Source organism: Melozone crissalis, unplaced genomic scaffold, assembly GCF_028551555.1.
Source record: "Melozone crissalis strain CALT ecotype California unplaced genomic scaffold, PUWL_Pcris_2 ptg000027l_1, whole genome shotgun sequence".
In the NCBI taxonomy this organism is placed as follows: domain Eukaryota; kingdom Metazoa; phylum Chordata; class Aves; order Passeriformes; family Passerellidae; genus Melozone; species Melozone crissalis.
The window spans coordinates 82,710,504-82,729,836 of record NW_026535805.1 but is presented as its reverse complement, the minus strand read 5'-3'; the positions used below and the strand labels follow the sequence as shown (position 1 = coordinate 82,729,836).

Below are 19,333 nucleotides of genomic sequence, written 5' to 3'. Positions count from 1 at the left end.
GAACTGTGCCATCACTTGCTTATCCCCAGCCTTACCCCTAAGATGCCTGCCAACACTTTGGCTGGAGACATGTACACTGACATCTCAAAACATCTCTGGTCAGAACCTGCTTGGTTTTCTTACCTCTTAAATTAAAAAAAAAAAACCAACAACAAAAGCAAAACAATGCAGTGACATCATTGTCACTGGCAGATTTGCATATTCTCTACAAAAATCTCAGTCTCAATGGAGACATTCTCCTGATACACTGATATTTCTGAGCAAGTTTGCAGAAACCACAGATGCTCATCACATCTTAGCCACACTGCTAGAAAGACACTAATACCTCAACAATGTAGGAAAAGTCTGGATAACCTATGCAAGGTAAATGCTGGAAATCATACTCCCTAGTTGAATAGTTCCTCCTCTCTCCCACAGTTTTTCCATCCCTGCAGCACAGTGAGATCATGAGCCTCCTCCTGCCATGCCCTGCCACACTGGAGTGATGGACTGTGACCCTGTCACTGCTATCATGGATTTCGCCTTCTTGTCTTTTCCACCGCTTGGATCATACATAAAAACACAGCAAGGAGCTGATTCAGCTATTGGTCTTTTAGGGGTATCTCCCACTTTGCCCAGGTCTCCAGCAGGTGTTGGTCCTGCTCCCAGAGGGCAGTCACAGCACGAGCCTGGCTCCTGCTCAAACAACAGGTCACATTCCCTGTGACCACATCTGCTTTACATCTCCTCAACTGTGATTATCTGCAACTCAGAAAAGCGAGTCCATTTAGAACAGGAAGCCCAGACAACTGAAAGACCAACTTTCCTTTTCTCCTGAGCTGGTAAAAAAGGCGATGGGTGAACAGTGGAAGTGGGAACAGCCTTCCCATTCCCCTCCCCAGGGACCCATGCCCAGCACAGTGGCTACACTGGCAGTGACATCACTGCCCCCAGCTTTAACCCTCTGCGTGCCTCAGACACACAGAGCGTCTTTCCTTGACCATGTCTGCACCCCCAGCAGCAGGAGGAAGGTACCAGATGCCCAAGGACTGCAATTAAAAGCTTGACTGCTCCTTTCACACCCAGATAGTGCAAAATGAACTCGACAACACGATTACAGGCGCTGCATCGCATCCCTGCTGCCAGCACCTGCTGCCTAGAATTAAATCCCTCATTATCACCCCCAAGATCCAGGAGCTCAAGGGAGGCACAGAGCATGAGAATATTCAAACCTTCAAAACAACAAGAGAAAAAATTATTTTGCTTTAGCATATTTTTAAATGAAAAACAGCCATCTCTGTGCTTCTTTGTTTAAGATCAGATTACTTACCTGGAGCGGGCTGGGAAAGCAACACCTACTTCCCGAGCCTCTCCAAGGAAACTGGCCAGATGTGATGCCCAGAGGTTGAGCTGCTTTGCTGTGGGTCAGTCCCTGCCAAGGATAAGGAGCTCACCCCATCAGTGGAGTGAGGAAAAGGACAGGCTGACTGTGGATCAGTGCTCCCGATCGGCAGCTGCGAGGCACCGTCCCCCGGCGCCGAGGTCCGGCTGCATCCCCACGGATTATGCTCTCAGCTCACTGAGCCACACTGCCCACGGACACTCAGGACATGTCTGTCTGTCTGTCTGGGGTGGCACAGCAGCCTGTGGGTGGGTGGGCAGCTGGCTGCTCGGTGGCAGGGCTGTACAGCTCCCAGCTCTGTCCTCTCTCCCATGCAACTGGCAGAGCTGGCAAAAACACTCTCTGCACCTTTCCCCTCCCCAGCTCCCTCCCCTCCAAACTGCTGCCAGGCTGCTTCACTGGCCATAGCGCCTGCACGTCAGTGACAAAAAAAGCACAGGAATGATGATTTTCAAAAGCCAAAGGACGGTCTAGGAAACATCAAACATCACAGATACTGAAAGGCTAGGCAACAGATTCCCCTAAGTTCATGCAAAGGGTTAAAACCAGCAGCTTTCTCGCTGAGGGAAGAGAAAAAAGCCAAAACTATGAAAGATTTAGGAGCTGTGAGCTAATCAATTTTAAGAAGTTCTCTGTGCTAAATGGAAGAGATGAAATGCCAGAGCACAGGTCATTCTCAATGCAATCACTAAGTTAAATTAGTATTTGAATAAAAGAATGCTTACATAGCTAACACAAAGTTTCCATATGTGCTGAGGTACAAGATGAAAGGGGAAAAAAAGAAGAAGGGACCCCCAGTTTTCTGCAAGGGATCCCAAATTCTCTTTTTCAGTTTATCACCAGAAATTATGCTGAACAGAATCACAGAATCATAAAATAACAGAACTTCCTGAGTTGGAAGGGATCCACAAAGATCACCGAGTCCAACTCCTGACTCCACACAAGATGGCTCCAGAAATCCCACCATGTGCCTGAGAGCATTGTCCAAATGCTTCTTGAACTCTGGCAGGCTTGGGGCTGTGACCACTGCCCTGGGGAGCATCTAGTACAAGAAAAAAATCTCAACATCTTGTAGCTTTATTTTATTCAACATAAACAATGGAATAAAATTAGTCTAAATTATTTTGGAACACTCCAATATTAAAATATGGAACTAGACCATTTTTTATGGGAGAGTAGATAAAAGCTACTAATTCATAATAATAGTCTTTCTAAGAAAATTCCCTGCATCTAAATACTGCTCTTCTTTGCTTGACTCTCACAGCAAAATGGGTTTCTTTTTTTATTAGTACATAACAGTATAAAATCAAGAAAATGTTCTTTTTCTCGTCCGGCCGCTTTGCAAAGCAGTTTGTCATACATAAAATATGACGTAAACACTAAGATTGTATTCACTTTAGAATAACAGCATTATTCAGCAGAGTGGATTATTGCATTAGAAAGAGTGGGTTTCCTGGAACTCATTTATCATTTACTGCAGGATGCTGATATATCTGCCATTTCTTTCAGCTGACTTTAAAAGGGTTTGTCTGAGACAAGCAGCACTGCTTCCCTTTCGGTGATTTTTCTTTAGTTTCATCATGGATCCAGTAGAAACAACTCTGGAAAAATATATATTTTGCTAAAGGGAGGATACTGCCTCTCACCCCTTCCTGCCCCAAAAGACAGTTAAAAATCAGTCAAAGGTGAAAGCAAGCAGAAGCTTCATCTGGAAAACAGTAAAGCCCCCCACCAGGTTGAGAACAATGTGCTTTTGATTCACACTTTTCTTCTTTCCTTTACAACATCATCAACACTATTTTTGGAGTTAGGTTTTATGGGTTCAAAGGAACATTTTGAACTGGACATCTACATAGACTTTGAGTCTGGGGGGATGGATTTTACTGTTTTCATGACATATTTTATTGTGGCAAATACAATCATTTAGTTTTCATATGGATAGTTCCATATTCATCACTCTAAGTATCACCACTGTCTGAGACATCTGAAAACAATTTCTGAGCTGCCTTTTTTTTCCCCCCCACTTGTTGCTAGTAATTACTTCAACAATGACTATTTAGCAGCCTCCCAGGGAGCATCTGCATGACAGTTGCTCATCAGGCTTCCCAGCACAAGCAGAGCAGACTGATTGATGCCACTGCTCCGCTGCAGGTGGCCGGACAGACAGCCAGCCCCACTCGGGCGATGGACACAGAGACAGCGACCGCCAATTCCCCAGCTGCTTTGTGCAGTCCACCTCCATTGCCTGGCCTCCACTGCTGGCTGCACTCTGTAAACCCTCAGCTGCCTGGCAGCTCTCAGGGAATGCCTTGGTGCCACCAAAACCAACTTCCAGAGCTGCACCTGCCAGGCAGATGCTCCTGGAGAAAGGCACGGACACAGGGAGACCAGCAATGATGATCAGAGGCACTTTCAAGTCATTGCTTGAACATAACCAACCTTGTATGAAAACAATTGCTTTTCTTCCCCTCTTACTTACTTCTCTGCCATGCAGCCCTGATCTCCTTTATACAACACACAAGTTATATACTTACCACTTTCCATATAACGTGATCTGGGGTGTTTATTTGACTTTTTTCATTGAAATTCCACAGCTTTGTTACTCGCCACTCTTTTAACACCTGCATACACACATGTCAAGACCACTCAGTACAAGCAAGCTCAACTCCCAGAAAGCCCTGTCAGTTGGGCACTATTTACATGACAAAACAATATCTATTGTTTGACAGGGGACAGTGCCAGTGTGCAAACACACATGCATGACATATCTGCTCCCATTTGCATAAAACCAGTTAGGAGATCTTTCCAGCTGACTGCTGTTTAACAGAAGTGCCAGAGCCTAACCTTGGGAACCAAGCAGACACATGGCTGTGCTCATGGGAGAGTGGGGTTTTATGTTACCATCACACACAGTGGGGCTTCTGGATGGGAGAACTGTCCCTCACTGTCACCCTCTGTGCAGGAGCCTATTAAAATGACTGCAGGACCTCACTGTGAGCAGAAAGTGCCATAACCCTTTCCACAACCAACTTCCTGTCCTTCTGTGCTGTTCTCCCTTTTCTGATCCCAAAGCATGTCCTGTGCTGCAAGGGTTCACATGACCTTTACCATGGACAGCATCTGTCATTGAGTTTGGGGACCCTGCTGCTGCCATGCACAGGGCTGGTGCAGAGATCTCTTCCTGCTCATGTATGACCTGAATCCTCTTCCCTGCTGGCACAAGCAGCCCCACACCCTCCCAGACAGCACATAACAGTAACTCAGGTTAATACTGCAAAAGACACTCCAGAAAACTTCAAGAAAAACTAATTGCTACACTTACAGATTTTTTTTCAAGGCCAGAAAACACCACTACAATAATCTAATGCCAACCAGCACCAAGGCACAAACTCCTATTTGAGCTAGATCCTATCTTTTATACACATTATTAAAGATGTGCACCCAGGCAGTGATCAGGAAATGCTCTGGCTGACATAGCAGAGAAGAAAAGAACACATTTACCAGCTTCAAAATATTTTTCAGCTGGCAAAAGAGCACTGGGGATGCTCTTCCTCTTCAAGAAAAGCACGACTTAGGAGCTGCCAGCAGCAATGACGCAGCCCCTCCTGCACCTTCACAGCTGATGTCTTGGGAGAGCACGGGGAGGTGGGGTGAGGCAGGGGAACCAGGGCCACCCAGTTCAGCACTGAATCATGGAGACAACGTGACTATACGAGATGTTTGGATATTGGCACAATATTCCTCAGTTTTGCTGGGCTTCTGGCATGAGAGCAAGAGTCTGGCAGGCAGCGTGTCAATTAAAAGCTTAACAAGGCTCAAGCTGAAAGTCAGTGGATGAAATCTTAGGGATGAAGAGGCCAGGGTGGGAGAAAGGTGTATTCAGACAAGCATGGGTGGAAGTGCTGAGTATGTCCACTGCAACCCCCAGAGAGGTGTGTGCCCCTGTTATGGTGCACACCATTGTCATGAAGAGATCACGATTTTTCCATTTGCCTCCCACCACAGGGTACTGCAACAGCAAGAGGAAGCACAAATATCCAGGGATTTGGCACACCCTGGAAAATGGGCAAGTGAGAGAAACTGAACACAGCAGGGAAGCAGACATGGAGGTCACATTTTTTTGCATAGAATCACCCCACCAGTCAGCACAGCTAGGACATTAATTCTCATTTCCTAAACCCATGCACTGATCTCCCAGTGCTGCTATAGAGAAACTGGCTGTAGCTCCCAAGAAAAAAACATTATTGATGAGCTAAATTAGCTGCATCTGATTCACACAGGGAACCTCTTTAGGAAATATTCCAAACTTGCCGAGTCTGCCAGAGGGCTCTCTCTGACCTCAGCAGGCTTTGCAAGAGACCTGAAGAACTGGGGAGCAACTTTAAATCATCTCTGAGGAGATCCTAACAAGGAGAGAAAAGTTCAGGGACTTTACCCTATCCTATCCAGAGTTTAGGGCAAAGACAGCAAAGACTCTAATGCAGTGCACAAAGCCCCCATGCTGCACACCTCCTGTGGTGCTCAGTGTTCTGGGTCACACTGCAGCAGCTGAAGGTGACAAAGCTTTTCCTCTTGAGACCGTGAGCTCAATTCTGCTTTGGTAGCCAGGCAAGTCAGCCACCAAAACTGCTGTTTCCTGGCTGTGCAGGGTCCTACACGACACCCACAGAAGGTCTCTACTCCTATTCTAGCGCAAAGCTGTTCATAAATGACAAAACGATTCCAACACATATCAAAAGATACATTTGTCAGCAGTCTCAGCAAATTGACTGGACTGCCATGTGAAGGCACAGAAACTGGGGCAATGAACAGAGATTTCAATACTGTCAGTACTGTACTCCAGACAATTAAAATACTCTATTCCCCACAAAATAAGCTGGTTTATCAAAATGACACCTAATACATATGTCCTATATTGACAAACATAATGAAGTATGGAAGATCACTCTAGAGGATCCCTGTCCCCTTTCCTCCTTTCATTTCCTTCATTGCTTTCTTGTCTAGATAAAACACTGGAGGTTTTTGCCACTCCCCTCTAGATAACTTACTCCAGCTCTCTGCTCATTCATCCCCTGGCACAGCACTTTTGAGGCTTGGTACTCAAAACTACACAGAATATTTGCAGAGGGCTCTTGATGTGAGCGGCCCCAAAGTGCAACCAGGTTGCAAGGAGAGAAACACTGAGCAGAGTACGTGTGCTGAAAGAGGAGATGCCTGCTGCACTGTGAGCCTGGAGCCAGCAGCATCCTTGAGAAGAGCAGTCAGCATCTCTGAAGGGCAGCTGGGGGTGTCCAGCAACCACAGCCATCCTGAGATACCATCAAGAAGCAGAAAACCAAGGAACTTACCATCTGAAAAGGTGAAAGAAGCGGGAAAAGTGGAAAAAGGGGCAAACATCCTGAGAAAGGAAGGTTCAACAACTGCCATTGGCTGTTCTAACTGCAAGAACAGGAAACAGTGGTCTGAGATGTGAGAAATCATCATCATCATCTACTTGTTTCTCTCAGCTGAAAAACAAATTAACAGCACCTCTTGGCTGCTCAGGTGAGTGTGTTGTACACCCTCTAATGTCTCTGTGCCATAGAAAGGACTTCTTACCCAAATCCTCTGGTTATTTCCTGCACTGCTTGTGGTTTTCCTACACAGGTTGAGCTCCCCACACAAACTTTCCACAAGATCTTCTAGACAAACTCTTTGACCCTCCTCAGGGATGTGTGGCTGACCCCCAGCTTTGTGACAAGGCTCATCATTGATGCCAGACTCTGCCTGTTGCTTTACTGCTCTTCCCCTGGGACCACTTCTGTGCTACAGGATCCCTGAAATCCCCCGTGGTCAAAATCTTCTTATTCCTGTAGGCCAGTTAACCCTTCAGGTCATGATGACCACACAGTTAATAATTCCCTCTGATGTCCTCTACAGATCAACTTCTGCATCCCAGAGCCCTGGAACTGGGCTTGGCCTTTCCTTGCAACTGCATCAGACAGACCAAATTCACTTCCCAGCACACTCCAAATTCTCAGACTTATTTCTGCAGCTTAAGCAGTAATTCTCTGCCTCGTAGGAATCAGAGATTCATTCTTACAGTGTAGTGCTTGGCACTCAACTCTGAGCAGAGTTTAATCCTCTTGATTTTGGACCGAGAGGAGCTAAATCCCCATGGATTTCCTCTCCTTTTGAAGTTCCTGCATTTCCTCCCTATTCCACCCTCCCACACTGTTTAGAGGTTCTTTCTGTCCCACCACCCCATTAGTGATTTGAGGGTTAAATGCTGTTTCTATTTTTCATAAGCTGGGGTCACCAAGAACGCAATTGAGTGTGACAAGCCCAATGGTCCTGTTTTAACACTCATTTCTCTGCAGTTACACAAGCAGGAGGGGCAGAAGCAGTAATAACCTGCAGAGCCAAAATCCACAAATATTTCAGGCAGCAACAGAGAATGTATCTACCTGGAAACCCTTTTATATTGTATTAAAGGATGGTTACATCCCGTTTTACAATATGCCTCAGTCCCCTCAGGAATAAAACAATTACTTTCATTAGCAGCATCCCACAATACAAAGTACCTAAATAAGCCAAATCTTTGAGAAAAACAAGTCTAGGGGATAAAAATAACTTTAAAAATAAAACTAAAAAAATAAGGTGCTTTGCACACATTCTATGGGCTGTATGCATCATACCAGATTACATTTTTTGTTGCTTGACTGTATTGTGCTATTAACTTGAAGATATCTCCATGCTGATGGCATGGCTGATTGTGCTTTCATGTTGGCTTGCAAGGGTGACAGTAGACAGCTGTGCAGGGATTATCTAAATGGAAAGATCTCTGGTGAGACCAGAAGGTGCACTGGTGATAGCATGATAATGAGGGATGCTTTCTGAGGGAAAAGACTCTCCTTGGACACTGACAGGTAACAGTTCTCAAATAACTCACCTCTTCAATCAGAGGTGTCCTTTATGGAAGCTGAGGACAGTGGGACCACAGAGCAGGAGTAACCATGTGGAGCAAGCACTCTAACTTACCATGGGAAAACACTCGGATTGGAAAAGAGATGCAAAAATGAACTGGTGCAGGAAGTACCAGCAAATCTGAGTAATGACTTATCTTCTGCATGGACCTCAGAAATTGCATCACACTCTCAGGTCTAATTTTCTAAGCCCTAGTCAGTGATCCCACAAGAGCAGCTAGTCCTCCAGCACTGAGAGTGCCTTGTTTTCCAGAAACATGGAACACTTTAGTGCATGGAAACCCCTCCTTGTGCAGAGGATGGGGCTTCCTAGGGGGACAGTCTGTGACTTTATCTTGAAGAATTCAAGCTAGCTAAGCTAGCCTCCTGCTCAGGGAAATCTCATTTCAACCTCTGACACTCCTCAAGCCTCTGGTCCTCAAAAATGGAGCTCAACAGAGGTGTACAAGGACAGCAGAGGAAGCAAGGAACTACACACCCCAAAGAACACAGCAGTGCAATGTAAATACCATAAGCCAGTGCCACAGGTTCAGTCCAAGCTCTTCACAGTCCCTAGTTACCCAGGAACTGGAATGCATTTCCAAAATGCAAAATCCATGGCATTATTTTTATACATTTTAGACAAAAATTCGGAAAGGTCGCATTTGTTTTTTACTCACTCTTAAGGATCGAGGGTTCAGTTTTTTCTGATGAACATTTTATAGCTGTGTCTTGCAAGGCAACCTCTGGAGAAGGACTATGGGGGTGCCAGCTTCAGTCTTTCCAGTGTTGGCAACAACAGCAAGTCTCTGTATGCTGCTCCTGGGTGAGGAGAAACACATCATAAATGGAGAATGAGCAGAGTGAGAACACAGAAATTTAATACCAGTGTTTTCTGCAGCACTCAGCTGCCTGCACACCTGGGCAAACCCAGGCTTTTCCTCCTGAGGTTTATACACCCACTTCCCATTATAAACAAGTTCCAGCCACAGCTCTCCAGTTTGGTTCTCACTATCTGACCTCTGAAAATAAAACTGTGCAGCTCTCACTGCTTTGTAAGGATGAGGAAAATGTAACAGAGACTTTAATTTCTTCCCAGAAATCACGTGACAAATCAATAAAATCAGGAAAGGAACAAGTTCACAACAGTGTTCATGAATGATGGAAGTCACTTGGCCTGCATGAACTTTTGAGTGCTGAAAACTGCTAAGGATAAATAATCTCTCTTGATCTCTGAAGCAGAAATCATTGCTGAAATGCCAGTTCAGTGACTTCAATTAGAAAATGCTGTTGGAAGACTTTACCATCCCTCTTTCCTACTAATTAAAATTACCACATAATTTAGCTGCTTTTGCTATCCTTTTTCCTAATACATTCAGATCAGCAGATATGTTTAAGTACAAAAGCATAAAGGCATTGGAAAACTAAGTACTAGTTATGTCTGTGACTTGACCTTCTGGTACTGTTTTGCTGACTAAGTTGTCAATGACAATGTCACTGTCTTGTGAACACACCTTGCTGTTTCATTTTAATTGGAAATACCAATTGAAATATAAAGAACCAAATAAATAAACTGCATTTAAACTACAGGTAGACTATCAACAGTCACGTTCAAGATGATGTGCAAAAAGACATAGCCTAAAGTAAAAATCAAGAAACAGAACTTGGACAGGCTCATCCCTTCTTACAGCTTGGATGAACTTATATGCTACTGCAGTTTAGGAATAAATGGTGTACTCTGAAGACAGGTTCCTAAAATGTCTCAGAGGTGGTACAAGTTCCTTAGGTTATGTGCTCTTAAAATTTCATGTACAAACTGGAAAAACAGAAGGTTCCTTTTTAAAAAAAAAAAAAAAAAACGCACACACACACAAAAAAAAACAAACCATAAACAAACCAGAAACATTCATGCAAAAACATAATTAAGCCTAATTCAAGATAATTTGATTAGTGTGTCATTCTGTTCACCTCAGCAGGTTCATTGGGAACACAGCTAGTGTGACTTCACTTGGCTATCTTATCTCTTATCTATACTCTTTGAAAAATGCAGGCTAGCAGAAGTAACTCCACAGCAATACAAATATTCTATCTGGCAAATAGCATCTACAGTATGAAATTAACATAACATGCTGCTAATTTACATATTACTTGTTAAAGACTACTAACAATCTGAAACTCAGTTCAAAGGGTCCAAAAGGTGAAATAGATCCCTGTTCTGTATTTGTGAGGAAAATCAGGCAGCAGCAATTGAACAGAGTGGCAGACAGAGTAGGAGGGACCCAGCAGCAACGCCATGAGCAGTTTAAGAGCCCAGGCATGCTACCCAACATCTTGTATGAGATCAGAGAACAAAAGCATGGCCAGGATTTCAAGAACATCAGGGACTGCAGAGAGATGGCTGCTGATGTGAGGCTGAGGAGGAAGCACACACTGTCTCCTTTGAGGAGGGAGAGGTCAGGAAAGGCTCTGCCCAGAATGAGATGTGCGAAGCTGGACTGGAAAAGTCACTGTACCACCAACAACCACTGACAGCACATTGAGCAATAAGGGGGAGAAGAGAATTGCAGAAGGTATCTAGAGAGCAAATGTAACTGGTGACGGTCTGGTCTTTTTTCATGGTGGAAGAGGTTCAGATGCTGCTTGCAAAACCAGAGGAATGAGACATGAGGGCACATACTAAGAGAAGAGCTGAAAAAGCAAAGAAATGGTCTGAGATTGTACATGACCATCAGGGCAAGTGGAAGGGTTAGAAAAGGAGGGCAGGCAAAGAACTTCTGCCTTTGCTGAAGAATGAAAGGCTCCTAAGAAAGGAGCAGAGAGTGCAAGCAATGAAAAAGCTTCTTTTGCCAGTATTCCCTTCAAAACAATTGCTGAGAGAGAACTGGAGGAAGAAAAAAGGGAATCTCCCAGGGACTAGCCCATGCTGTCAAAAACCTCACTGGGGCTGTAGAGTAAATATTTATAATAAATTACTACTTCTTTATAAACTGTTGCATTTGCTTAGTGCATTCGATTTAAGAAATACACAGGTATTTCCCAAAATGCACTCCAGTCCATTAAGGAGGAGATATTTCAAATTTTGTTTTGGTGGGAATAGAAAATTTATATACTCCTCTATTTTCATCAGTCATGCAAGTCTTTGTTAATAAAGATTATTAACACTTTTTTCTCCCTCCCTGCAACTTCTGATGTATGCACAAATCACTTAAAAAACCAACACTGTAACTGTGATATATAAGGGAGCCAATTTAATCACTGGAGATCAACAGCAAAACTTTAATTATCACAGTAAGATGAGAATTCAAGTTTAAGAAAGTGTGACTCTAAAACACTAATAAAGCTGTCTTCATCTTTGAACTGCTGCTATGAGTGTTAAACATTTCACTTTAGATTAAATATTGCATTCATTTGATGTGCAGTGCTCCTTTTTATGCTGCATGAAAAACACACAAATCTGTACTAACGTGGTTTTAGCCAAACCCATTATTTTTCATGCATATTAAGTATATTTTAGCAGCATAAATATTAGTTATTATATTGAACAAGAGCAGTTGTTCCTCTCTAGAACCATCAATGAAATATGTTCATATACATCAATTAAATGTTCATATACTTACATTCAATTAATTAAATGCAAAGCACCTATTTCACTACTTTTGAAATACAAATATGTTGAGCTCCACCATTCACCTGGTGTACGTGGTATTTTAAGTGATGTTGGAAAATACAATGAGCTATAAAGCAAAGACTGGCAAGGCTAGACAATGTTGATACTGATGCTGTAAGTATTATTTAGGTCTTAATCTTTTAAATCCAGGGGAGACAGATTTGGTTTAACAGTTTGTCATCAGGATAGCATCTTTAAATATCAGCTGTTCACTGAAAGATGATGTTTTTCCTCAATACTGAGGCTGAATAAGGTGGGGTACATATTTTTCAAAATTAAACCATCACCATCATCATCAATCAAACCCTATGTTGGTAAAGCCCACCTAGAGCCCTCTTGAAACACATTTGTTTTATTTCCTAATGGTGAGAAATCTTTGGTCTGCCAAGCTAGAGAAACAGAAGAAGAGAAAAATTCCTGAAAAAAGGCCAGTCACAGTGAGAAATGAGCTGCAATTAAAGCCTTCCACACATTAGCCATAAAAAACAGACACAAAATTATAGCACATGCAGCAGCAATTTTTTAAAACTGAATATTGGATTGATTGTATAAACCTGTCCTAGTGAAGGGAGGCAAAAGAGAGCTGGCACTGTGCTTTATAACATATTTGAGGAACAGCACTCATAAAGGGTAGTGTGCAGCCATTCACAGACAGTGCTCATGTTTTGTTATTAACCAAGTCGCTCCGAGCTCTGGATGAAAGCAGAAACAATGTTCTGTTTTCTTTGGGACCTTTCTGCAAGTCCAGTCCAGTGGGGACACATCTGTCTGTGGCTGCACACCCTGCAGAGCTGCACTGTGCCACCTCCCTGAGAGCTTGGGCCAAGAAAAGATGATTTGTCTGAGAAATTATTTGATGATTTGTCCAAGTAGAAAAAATGGTAGACTCAGCTGGGCTGGGTTTAGCCCAGTGTATTGGATGGTGAGCGTCTGAAGAGCGCTCTATAATGGGCATTATCAGGGCATGACTGGGCTTCACTGTCAGTGCAAACAAGCTGGGCTGGGTGATGCTGCAGCAAAATGCCTCAGCGATGGCAGTAACCCGAGAGCACAGTTCCAGCCCCCTCACGCCAGGGCATGGCAGAGCCTGTGCAGAGCCACTGCCACAGCTCACACCTGCTTTCATGGGCCACGTCCAGAGGGGGAGATAGTAACTGGGCCTCTGTTCATTCAGCTCTTAATCTCTCTCTTGAGACTGACAACGGGGGAGACCATTAGTGTCAGCTCTGCCGGGACTTTCTGTTATTAAGGCTACTTAAGCTTTTCCAAGTAAATTGCATGTGCCAAAGCAGCAGCACACAGCGATGGGCAAAAAAGCCATTACACAACTGCTCTCCCTTTCTATTGATCCACCCAGGTGCAAGGGGGAAGGGAAAGACAAAACCCTGGAGCCAATTCTCTGCAATTCCCTGCTCCTCCCACTCATTATTTTACACTATTTACAGGCAATACATTACTCATTCTTTCAATTTCTTTCTCTTAACAGGAGCCCACAAGTCCCTCACAAAGCTTTGCAGTAGTCACCATGCTGGATACACTTTGCTGGATAACTTAAATATTGAAAAAGTTTTGATTTACATTGGTTACATTCCCTTCTACCATGGATGGAGAAAGGCAAACAACTGTAATGCAGGCACAGGAGTGTCTCAGCTGCTTTCTGGCCCCTTCCTCTGACTACAAAGGGACATCACCTCTAATTTCCACACACCTCTGCTTAGATTGTGCAAACCCCATGTACAACAACAGCCTGGCCATCCTTTACAGAAAATATTTTGCTATGTCAAGGCCTCCATCTTCTTAAAGAAAGAGCTAAAAATTGTTTCTAGACTGTCTTCTGAACTGTTATTATAGCCCTTAGCTCCCATCTGAGGTTACAGGATTCCCAGCACCTTTTAATCACCATTCATTTTGCTGTCATTAAAGCAGCAAAGCTATTTCTGGTACCACCTTCACCATTTCTAACCTCACATATGCAAAACCTTAAGTAGAATATAAGTATGATCCTTGACCCTATTATATCACAGGGAATTTGCTGTTAACTTTGATTATTTCACTCCAACTCCTGATACCCAGAGAGCTACAAGGCTTGTTATTGTTCATATTTACAAACAGCTTTAAATCTCTAGGCTATTTTTTTTTGATCTTGGAATATTTAGTCCATGGATTTCAATCTATAACACACCATGCTGAAGAATTCTTTCTGCTAGGTGTAATGCTTGTTAATAAAATCCATGTAGACTCTTTGAGGCAAACAGGGATTTTCACCCTGCAATACAACTCCAAAATATGAATTGTAAAAGGAGCAGTTCTTAATTCAAGTATAGATTCAACTGAACTATGGCATTTCTCCATTTTATCTTACTTCCCTCTCTTTTGTTAGTTTCTTTACTGCTTTTCAGAAGAAAATCAAATGAGAAAGGGAAGAAAGAGTAGAGGGGAAGTTTAGGCAGATAGAACTTACTCCATTTAAAGTTAGGGATGCCAAAGGAAGGACAATTCAGCTACCTGCAAAGACACTGCAGGGCACACACATTAAAACCAGATACCGTGACAGGCTGCAAGGCACAGGCACCAGGGAATTGTTATGGTTCATGCAGGAAAACAAACCTTTTTATTTATGAACTTACTGGCTGTTTATTTGTTCTCTGTTTAGAAGTTTCATGATGAGCACAAGTAGCTGTGTCACTGATTCATTAAGTACCCTGACATTTTAGCTGGATGTTTCAAAAAGATTTATGCCCCTCCATCCAAAGGGGGCAAAAAGAGAGGCAAAGATGAACAAAGGGCTCTGGAGCACTGTGACAGTGGGAATGAGGTGCCCTCCACATGAAAACAGAAGAGCTCTTTAGATAACAGAATGGACAGCCTATGAAATGTCACTTACTCAGCTTTCTCTAAAGATGGGGAGTTTTAGGATCACCATATGTAGGAATTAATTCAAACAAATGAACAGGCTGTTAGATTTTTCCTCTAGAAGAATCTGCTGGCCACACTGTCCCACCTCACCACCACCCTTCAGAAAGGACAAGGAGCTGGGGATACATATCCACAGATAGCCCAGACCAATTCCCTTCAATGACTGCAGAGCTTATGGAGAAAGAAACAAAAGGCAATCCACACTAGGCACTTAATTTGGAGATTCATAACATCCCTTCGGACGAAAAATGTCTCTTGCCATTCCCTAAAAGAGTCTCTTAGGCAGACAGGCTGGTTTAAGAGTCAAATGTCCAAATCTGAATAGCCTGATGTTTCAACACCTGAAAGACTTGGCAAAGTGACCTGTTCACTTTCTCACATTCATTCCATCATGTTTAACATATATCAACAAACACAGGAACTACTTTTCCTCACCTAATTTAAACTAAAAAGCATACTTTTCGTGTATGTTTGTGAGGGCACTGGATTAGTCTCATTTCAGTTTTGGATATTGAAATCCCAAATATGGAATTCACTGCACTGCCACTCCTGACCATTTCCAGCCTTTCCATAAGAGTCCAACAGATGCACAGACACATCTGGGCAGGCAAGGCAGGTCTGTCAGAAGGCACACCCGCTGTGCTGGGGACTGCCTACCTGCTCAGCACACTGCCTGCTTCCCATCTGTGGCATAAATGAAAAGGGAAAAAGGTTCAAAATCAGCTAACACAACTGGGTAGCTACAACCTGGACATCTGAAAAAAATCCCTAAAAATATCCCAAGTACTTTCTGCTTTATTTGTGCTCTTAAGAGTAAGCTCCAATCGAAACAGCAGAAGGGAAGAAAAGAAAAAAAAAAGGCAAATCAAGAGTTGAAAAGAAAACGTTCAAAAGAAAATAACATATGTAATTTAAAGTATTTTTGTGGGGTTTTGTGAGTTTTTATACACAGCAATTATTTTCAAGGTCTTAATAATGATGCACGCACTGAATATATATTTCTATAATACAGTCAACAGCCATTATTTTTGTTAAGTCATTTGTGGACATAAAAGAAAATCAGGAAACCCATATCATCATTTGATGCGAAAGTCTTCAACCACAACATTTGTCAAAGGCTTTACTCTAAAACTCTTAGTAAATGTTTAAAGAAGCTTAACAGAGATACTGTCTGATTCCTGTTCCCTGCTCATCTGCACAGGAGGCAATTTCCCTTTCACACACAGACAAGGATGAAGCTTCTGTTGACTTAGGTGGTGTAATAGAAAAAACAGATAAAAGTTTTTGCAGAATGAAAAAGAAAGAAAACAAACAAGTATCTCTGCAGTTTTGTCAGACTTTTTGACTTCTGACAGCAATCAAAACAAGTGCAATGACTTTAGATGCCCACCAAAGCAGCACAAACTACATGGAATGAAGAGGCCAGGCACTGAGGTATACTCTAGTTCTCTCTCATCTACTCAGGATTGCTGTATGGCATGTAGTAATGAAGAAATTTGATTCTTTATTCAGCTGTAACATAAAACAATGCATATGATAAAAAACAAGAAAATTTCCTTGAAAAAAGAGAACCATACAGAATTTGTGAAAGTGACTCTATAAACAAAAACCAGTGTTTCAACAGCAAAGCAATTTAATTGTCCATATATTTTTCACAAATTAAGTTAGAAACCATCTGATTGGTCATCTTGTTTGTATCAAAAACAAGAAGGAAAATACTGCCTGAAAGTATTACATAAAATATCCTATGTCTGGGCTCTCATCTCACTAAGAGGGAGAAGTGCAGCGGCCAACAGCTGCCCAGGCTGCCACCAGCTGCAGCCCATGGCAGAGGAGCTGGATGTGACCAAAGCAAAGCAGCACACTTGTAAACCCACCCCAGCCACAGAGCAAATAATTCTGAACATCTAATCCCTACCAGCAGCTAAATGGGCACGTGGCTGGGCTGATGTTTTGCCATTTCAACCCAGGAATAAAACCTCCCACAACTGCAACAGAAAAAAAAACAACATTTCACTCAGCTTCACACTTTCTGAAAATGACCCAACATACCCTGAGATTTTATGTCCAAAAAGATTCCTTAAGAGCTTTTTTTGAGCAGCAGATTTAACTGGCATGTAAGTGAGGCACTGGGAGGAATTGATTTAATTTTAAGAACTAATTTTACATGTAATATTAAAAATGTGAAAACTTAGCATGTCTGATAATAAAGACACAATCACTTGCAACAAAATATAAAAGTAAAAATTGACAGTTCTACTTTGTAACCAAAAAGTACTGTATTTTCACAAATGTCTATTCAGGACAAAGAAAAGTATTAGAAAACAGTGAATTGTTTGGTGTATTTTTTATACAATACGACTGCTACTTCTCAATAGTGTGCAGAGCTGTTTTTAGAGGGAATGATGCTTCAATTAAAATGATGAAAAATAGTGGGTTTAAAATAGTTCTATTAATTATTCTGAACCACTTTAAAGACTGGTTACAATTAAAAAAACCCCACATATAATGCTTTTCTTTCTGATAATTCGCTGGTTGTTTTGGGGTTTGGGGCATTTAGAAGACTTTGGGTTTTTTTATTTTTATCTCTAAGTACCCACTGCATGTCAAAGTATACTTTGAAGAAATCCGGTACCAGCTCCACTTTGCTACACAATCTTAAAAACAACATGATTAGCTAATAAGGTTTTGAAATCTTTCACATAGGACATATCAAATAACTTTTGATACAGTCAACAAATAAAACTCATATTAATGGAGCACACATATACTTGAAATATCTGACACGAAACAGTTAAAAAAACCCCATTCATTAAAGGGTATTTCCAAATCAGTTCAAAGACCTTCAAAAGGATAAAGATCAAAAGAGGAGTAGAAAGCATGTCTCAAATGAAGCTGCACATTGCACAGCAAACACCTGCACCATCGTCACAGGCACCTGCAAGCTCCAAAGTCCAATCAAGACAGAAGAAAGCAAAGATCACAGTACCAGTGCCATGCCTGCTACTAATCACCTACTACAGAGCAAAACAGGCAAAACCACCTTCTGAGGAGGAGGAAAAAAACAGGAGAAAAAAAAAATATGTACATATGCCTCTGTATCTATCTCTACATGACAGATCTCTCATTAGACACTTTCATCCAAGTACACAAGATACTCTAATTGCTACCTGCCAAGGTTTATGAGTGAATTACAGAGACTTCACTTCCTTGCCTTCCCTCAGAGCTGACAGTCCATCAGGGACACCTCGGTGGAGAACGGGCTCCCCTGACGCTGTGGGGTCCTGAGAGCAGCAGCTCCTGTTCCTGAAGGTCTCTTCTCAGCACCTGGGGTGTCTCTTGTCTTCCCAGCTGCCACTTGATTTCCAAAGAGGCCCCCAGTGCATTATTCCCCACCCTGCAACCCAGCAGAGGGAAGAGGGAGAGTGACCTGTGCAGGATCATTCCAGATTATATTTAGCCCAGTCTGATCTTATACTCCGTAATTTGGGCAACAAATTACTGGCTCCACTGAGGGTGGGGAAGAAGAGCACATGCCCCAGTGTGCCTGATCCTGCTCTGAGTAAACCAACTAATCCCCCTCTGAACTACTTGAGTCCTTCAAAGCAATTGTTTTAGAAGACAGACAAGATAAGTCAGTCTGCCTTATCAATATTCAGACATTTCCATAAGGCTCTTGGATAAACTCTCAGCTATTTACTTTGTGCCCTCACTGATAACCATATAATGCACAGAGCTGCCTCTCAGGGTGTGCAGGGTTGTGCACAGCTTTGGATATCTCCAGCAGAAAGAGCAAGCAGTCCTGGCTGCATCAGGTGGGCAGCACACAGCAGCAGGACTCGGTGTAGAGACAGAGAGAAGGACAGTTACAGGAAAACACAAATAAAAAGCATTCCTGATAAATCTACAGCATCATAAAAGCTGCAGAGACAAGAGACATAAGCTGCTGTGCCTGTCAAAACCTCCCGTAGGGCTACGCTAAACAGGCAGACAAGAGACGTGGTTAAAGCTGCCATTCATCAAGGCTCAGCATCACCAACGCAGAGAACAGCAGAGTAAAGACAAAGTCCAGACGTCAACTTAAATTCTGTTTTCAAACTTCAGTCCTTCCATGTACCATAATATCATAAGAAAGGGGAGCAAACAGTTCATCTGCCAAAAGCTTGTCTAATTACCACGAATTTGTTTGCTTCACATTTCTTGAATTCCTTTCTCTTTGCCAGACAATTGACTAAGAAATACTCCTTTCCTCAAAAAAGCACCGAAGCAGAATAAATAGAACAACTAATATAAACTGGCAGCTGTAAATTAATCTATGTAGTAGGCAGCCTGGAAGGCTTTGTTCATCCCTACAGCTTTGTCGGCTACAAACTCGGAGGAAACAAAAACAACCCCAAATACTCATGCACATCCTCACACTGTTCA

At 42.6% G+C, this 19,333-nt stretch overlaps 1 protein-coding gene across 2 annotated transcripts in view; it reads right to left on the bottom strand.

Annotated features, from left to right (window-relative positions):
- Positions 1-19,333, bottom strand: part of ANKRD6 (ankyrin repeat domain 6) — an 85,353-nt gene that overhangs the window by 35,699 nt on the left and 30,321 nt on the right. The window contains exon 3 of one of the 2 annotated variants that reach the window (XM_054279891.1): positions 9,006-9,147. The gene's annotated coding sequence lies outside the window, so the exon portion shown is untranslated. Of the gene's footprint in view, positions 1-1,309; positions 1,693-9,005; positions 9,148-19,333 lie in introns of those variants that run through there. The other variant, XM_054279892.1, reaches the window with a different exon arrangement.